Source organism: Rosa rugosa, chromosome 1 (genome assembly GCF_958449725.1).
Source record: "Rosa rugosa chromosome 1, drRosRugo1.1, whole genome shotgun sequence".
Classification (NCBI taxonomy): Eukaryota; Viridiplantae; Streptophyta; class Magnoliopsida; order Rosales; family Rosaceae; genus Rosa; species Rosa rugosa.
This window is the reverse complement of record NC_084820.1, coordinates 34,837,488-34,844,072: the sequence shown is the minus strand read 5'-3', so window position 1 is coordinate 34,844,072 and position 6,585 is coordinate 34,837,488. Positions and strand designations below refer to the sequence as shown.

General features: G+C 39.5%; 1 long non-coding RNA gene across 1 annotated transcript; it reads left to right on the top strand.

The window, feature by feature from the left end:
* Positions 1-294: 294 nt before the first annotated feature.
* Positions 295-5,987, top strand: LOC133736016 (uncharacterized). Its single transcript, XR_009859379.1, has 3 exons — positions 295-1,136; positions 1,220-1,290; positions 5,543-5,987. It is a non-coding gene; the product is annotated as an uncharacterized LOC133736016 (long non-coding RNA).
* The last annotated feature ends 598 nt before the right edge of the window (positions 5,988-6,585 follow it).

Sequence of the window (6,585 nt, the reverse complement as noted above, 5' to 3'; positions counted from 1 at the left end):
CGCAAAGTGATTTAAGTGAAGGAATTGACTTTGGAGATTAATTTGGTGTCGATACCACCTATTGGGCCGACAATTTAAGTTTGGGCCAATGTTCTTCCATTTGGGCCTAGGACGGAGTCGAGAAATAACTTAGGAGGTTTCCGACGAAAAATGAATAAAAGAAAAGCTATGGGACCAAAACCTGGAAGTAATCAACTTGGAGAATTCCGTAATTTGTCGTAAGGGGTGAAATCGTCATTCCCCACTCATGCATAAGTATAAATAGAAAATTGGCAACTAGAAAACCCTAGAGACACACACTCTTCCCTCAGCCGAACTCTCTTTCCCCAACCTCTCGCACTCTCTCTCTCCTTCCCTCTGCAACCGCCAGAAACACAGCGTCTGACCACCACCACCAATCAACATAGCACCTAAATCCGACCAAAACCTGAGCCCAGCACCGCTATGCGTCAACTCTGGCCCCCGCACACGACCATCTGAACTGCAGCACCACTGTCGCTACCTCTCTCTGATTTTTGGCTACCACCTCGCCTCACTGCCTCCCTAGTTCGATCCAGCTCTCAAAACCGACCCAAACCCAGTCGAAATCACAACCATGCATCAAACCGAGCCGCCGCCTCTACACCCCAGAACAGCCGCGTCGTCTCTCATCGGAGACGGCATTCTCCGATCATTTCCTTACCACACCATCACCACAGCTCCACTCAGCAAGCAACAAAGACAAAAACCCAGAAGTCTCGGCACCCACCAAGCCCGGACAACACCGTACGAGCAAATCCGGAATCTCGGCTTCTGCTGAGATCGATTCATCTTTTCCGGCCTCGTCAGAACGCCTCCGCCACTAAGACTAGGACCAGCATGACCTAATCTACCCACCTGCAAGGCTCCGAAGTCTGGCACGGCTCAGAACCACTTCACGCGCGCTTGAGACACCCTAGCGCCGCCGCCGAGTTTCTAGGCCGACAGTTAGGTAATTTTCGTGTTCCCCTCTATGGTTAAAGCTTTTGGTTTTAGCATAATGAAATTCCTAATTAATGTGTCGTTGAATTTGGAGTATTTGAGGATTATGAATCTGCGATATCAAGCTTTGGAGAAGAGAGGAGCTATTGGGATGGTTTCGATTGAAATCGAATAAGGTAAGGAACTAAGGACCTCAAACTCTATTCTGGATGTGAAATTGGTTGAGTGTTGAATATTGATAGTATTGTTTTTCTACTAGAGGTCCGAATGAGTTGGTAGTGGTGGACTGCAGCAACTAGAATTAGCCTCTGGTTGGGGAAAAGAAGAAAGGTAAGGGACTGTGTATTTTGGAATATGTTTGGCCGTGTACTGTTTGTACTGATCAAAGTTATGGTTTTATTGAGTATGCGTGATATAAATTTGGTTGTGGTACTTGAGTGGTTAAAGGATTTTGTGAATTACCAGTTATGTTGGGAACTTGGCTTGTCTATAAACAGATGAATTGACATATTGTAAAAGGAGAAATGGTTTTTGCTTGAATAATGAGATGAATCTGTCATAAAATTCTGGAAAATGTCAAAGTACAAGGTGGACAAAGAATACTTATTTTGGTGAGCTCTATAGAGAAGTTGATAATTGAGAATGTATATCTTTGCTGTAAATGAAAATAAGAAGTTGAGTAATTACCTTGTTGAAAGAAATTGAGGAGAGTGGTGGATTTTATTTAAGAGAGTTGAATTAATTTTTCGATTAAAGTTAACGAAACAATTGCAAATGAAGTACTTTAAAGCTACCATATTCCGGGATGACTTTAAGAAGTGAGGCCATTCGGGAATGGTAATCGTTATTTACTTATTTGCCTGAGATTTAAAAACTAGGTAAAAGGGGGTGAAACCGGCTGACACAAGTTTAATTAAGGAAAGAAGTACGATCACCATATCCCGAATGAGTTTACTACGTTATGTGAATTGTTCGGGAATGAAAATTGTGATTTGTGTTCTTAAAGTAGAAAGGGTAAAGAAATGAAGGTCAAAGTGCTAAGTATGATCACCATCTCCGAAATGATTCAAATGCTGTGTCATTTGGGTTGTTTGGGAATGGATAAAGTTTTTTTTCTATTAAAGGATAATTCGCAGAACTTCAAAGAAATTACATCAATGCTTTGGTTGTTCGGTTATTACGTTATGATAATGTGAAGTTATTCATTAGTTTGAATTTATTTTAAAGGACTCGAGTGTCTGCTGTTGGGTGCATCACGAGTATGAAAACTATGTGCAAATTTGTGTGATGTTCCCTACTCCCAAGTATAGGAGGTCAAGTTTTAGTAAAGGGAAAAAGTCAAGAGTATCGTACTCAAGGGATTGAGTAACTTTACCCTACCTAGATCACTGCGAAAATAAACCTAGAAAACACATGCAAAGTCTACCTTTTTACAAGTTCAGTAGTTTTGGCCCTTTGAAAGCCTAACTTCCAAAAGTGATATTAACAATGGATAGTAGTGAATCGGCTTTTGAATTAATTTTAACTATATTAAAATTAAAGTGCAAATAAAGCAAAATAAACTAACAAAGTGTAAGAGATTTGATCAAATGAGATAAAAGGGGTTGTAAGGCATCACACTTACTTTGTGCAAATTCTAAATAACCAAATCTAACATGCTCATGCCAAGATGGAATCCCCTCGGTTCTCTTGATTATCGAGTAACCAAGAAACAATTATACTAGAGAATGTATTGAAGCTACCCTTGATTATCAGACATAACTCTCATACAATCCTTTTAGTTTCTACCTGCCTTGACTATCGGACACAAGTAGACCTATGTAGATGCAAGCTAAAATCCCTTGATTATCGGACACCTAAGCCACATCCACATGATAAGCTCAATTGTAAGGACCCAAGCAACCTTATTTGATTATCACAAGATTACCATTTCTACATTTGCAACATGCTTTAGTTTACTAAGTTTGTCAAGCGTAGCATACTTCCATGAAATTATCAACATTTACCAACCTTAGGTGACAAATCTAAGAAGCATAAATGATGAACAATTAAACTAACAAAGTAAAAATTCATTGCATGATCCGTATTAAATTTAACTACATAGTTTGTACACAAATTCGGCTAGGGCTAAACCCTAGCCCCAAATTTATTCTACTCACAACTCATGGAAATATACATAAAAGCCTTAAAAGAGTAATACATCATAAAAAGAAAGAGAAGCTGGTGAGAAAAAGTCACAATACCCACGGATTTGGTGTGTCAATACCAAACCGAGATGAATCAATCCCCCCACAAGCTTTCTAGATGCAAACCAAGAAGATGTGATGCTTCAAAGTATAGTATTTTAGGTTTCCTCAAACCCAAAACACTATACAAATCTACAAACACAAGGAGAAGATGAAGAACAAGGCTTTATGAATAGGGAAAATGACCATTTACCCAATTTTAGCTTAAAAATTGCCCACTTACCCAAACACTCTAAGAGATTATTTCCCTATTACCCAATTAAGTATATTTTTATTATTTTTTATTTATTTTTGGAACAATTTTGCCCTCTCCTTCTTTGTCACTTAGAGAGAGAAGTGATAGGAGACTTTGCCGGACTCCGGTGACCAGTGGCCGGCCGCGAACTCCGGTGACGGGAATCATGCGACTGGTGACCGGAATCAGGCGACCGATGACCTGAATCCCAAATCTGGTGGCCGGATTCCGGCGTCTGATTTTATTACCCCCCAATAATACCCAGTAATCATATTATTGCCCCTCAATAAACATATTATTGCTCCCTAATAAACTTGTTATTGGGGATCAAGAATTAGTGAAAAATGAAGATGTTTTGAATTTTGAAAGCTTTCGGAGGTTTATCCAAATAAATAATTTTATTATTGCCCCCAGTAATCTTATTATTGCCTCTCAATAATCTTATTATTGCCTTCCAATAATCTTATTATTGCCCCCGAATAGACATTCAAACTTTTTTTCTTCTTTCCTTCTGCCCCATTCCTCTAAAAAAAAAAAAAAAAACTGATTTGGGCACCCATTGTCTTCACCGGCCATTTTGCAAAGACTCCGGTTGCAGCCGTCAAATTGATAAATCTCAAAAACGGCCAGAACATATTAATCTCGACTCCGGTTGACCATTTGCCTTCACACTGATTTCACTCTGATTGCAACGACTCCAGTTGCGGCTCGGGACTGAATATACAATCAAGTTGCTATTTCCGTGATGATCAGTCGCCGGCGAGAGAGATAGAAGCAAATCGAAGACGTACCCGATTCTATTGGCGGTCGTCAACTCCTTCAGAAGGTCCAGCCTGGCCTCGCCGAGCTTCTCAGTAATGAGGACCGTCGGCTTGGCGTCGATCCTGGCCGCGGAGAGCACGACGACGAGTTTTGGCACGGCGATGGCGAGAGCCGGCGTCGTGGGCGTCCTGCTGGAGGGATGGAGGGAGGGAGGGAGGGAGAGAGAGATCCGGCGTCGTCTGGAGAGAGAGAGAGAGAGAAGAGAGAGAGAGTGAGAGAGAGGAGAGAGGAAAGAGAGAGAGACAGAGAGTCTGGGAGGAGAGAGAGTCTGAGAAGAGAGAGATAGATGATTGTAATTTAATAATTAAAATAAGGTCAAAACTGTCAATAGTTGTTAGATTGGGTAAATGAGGTTAAAAAACTCTTAGTGGAGTAAGTAGACAATTTTTAGCCTAAAAACGGGTAAGTGGTCACGGCCCCTTATGAATATATCCACAAGTGTGATTAATCAAAAGGTATAGAATCTCCGGTTTTGATTATCAACCAAATATGTTATACCTCTCTCTCTACACAAAGGCTAAACAAAACTTAGGTACTACCTAAAAAATGAAGAACTAAGAAGAGTGGAGAGGAAATGAAGAGAGGAAGACGATGAAATGGATGAAGGAATAGATGAAAAACGTCCAAATGAGGGGATGGTGTTTTTATAGGCCAAAAGTGATGAATGGAGGGTGGAGATCAAAGGAAATGAAGGGCTAGATGTGATTGACAAATGTGTAAGCACAAAATGTGGATCTAATCTTTAACTCCACATAGAAATGACCTACAAAGCCCATAGATATTTTGGTGGAGAAGACAAAGTAAGGGTAGAAGGGTCATTGGGAGACAAATGTGTAAGATGTAAGAGGAGGACCACTTGTCATCTTTCAAATTTTGAATTTTAAAATAACCTACACCTAAAGTCTTCCCACCTAAGCTCTCTAACCCTAGTCAACAGCTGTTCCATGCCCTCCACACATGTCCTTGGCTGTAAATGGTTGGAAATTCGGCATTGACCTCCATTGACTCATTTTTTTGTCCGTTTGCGCACTTTCTGATAGGAACATTTTAATGCAACGTTTTAACTGTTATTTCCCTATATTTCCTGCGTTATTTCCTTAATAAAACTCTGTTTAGGAAAGTTTCCATCCTTTGATTGGGAAAGTTCCTTATTGTAGAAAGTTTCCATTTTGTAGTTTCTATTTTTCATTTTTAGAAAGTTTCCCTTTTTAGTTTAGGAAAGTTTCCGTTTTTCATTTTAGGAAAGTTTCTATTTTTCATTAACAGTTTCTATTTTCAGGTACTTGGAATAAATGAGCTGAAATGAGCTCATAAATGGAAAGAGGAGCTAGAGAACGTTGGAGGGAAACAAGATGAGATACAAAGGGATGCACAAATGAGCAGAATTGAAGAAAAGAAGTTTTCCTGTTTCAACCAGGAAATCCTGTCCAGGAAAGGAAATGACTCCTAGGCTGTCCAAGAAGTGTGATCGAAAATATTGAAGTGTCATGATGTTGAGAAGCTTCTTGAAGACATTAGAAGATGACATGGCTTGAAGGTGACGCATAAAGGCCCAAAAACTCTCAAGAGAAGTTGGATTTTCGGCAAAATGGATAAAGGCCCATGGAAATTAGGGTTTGTGACGTAATGGAGATATTTTTGGAGGAATTAAATCTGATTTTGCCGTGGGAAATCATGAAGATAATGTGAAAAATCAAGAAGAAATCAAGGAAAAACGTTGGAGATATTCTAGGGAAAGTTTCAAGGGATTGTGCAACAAGAAAAAGCTCAAAACAAGTCCAGATTCGTTCCTAAATCCCCTCAATATATTTTGGACGAAAATGAGGAATAAAATTGACGGTGCTAAAATAGCCTCACAATTTAACCCTGCAAAATGTAGTTGTCAGTATAGGATAAGCAGGGATCGTTCAGTCCGGGGATTGTAGGGTACACCTACACAAAAAGGTCAATTAACAAATAAAAGAATAAAATGGGGGTTTTGAGATTTGGTTCCTAATCTACTTAAAATAAAAACAAAACAAATAAAACTATATACAATGATCGACTTCCCTAACCTAGACCAATACCACTCAGAAATTCATTTCAACATGCTACAAAACTGTGCCCATCTTGAATGCATAGATAAGAGCCCAAATGAAAAGCCTCAGCGGATCAATCCATTTATCTGATTCGTTCTAATGTAGGTTTGGATCTGAAAAGTCCTTACCAAGCCTAATACTACTAATTTTCGAAAACACTCAGCGTAATTCTCTTAACTAGTAGTATTATCTAACCCTCGAATCAACTCACAAGTGCAAATTAACCATTACACATAGAATTTAA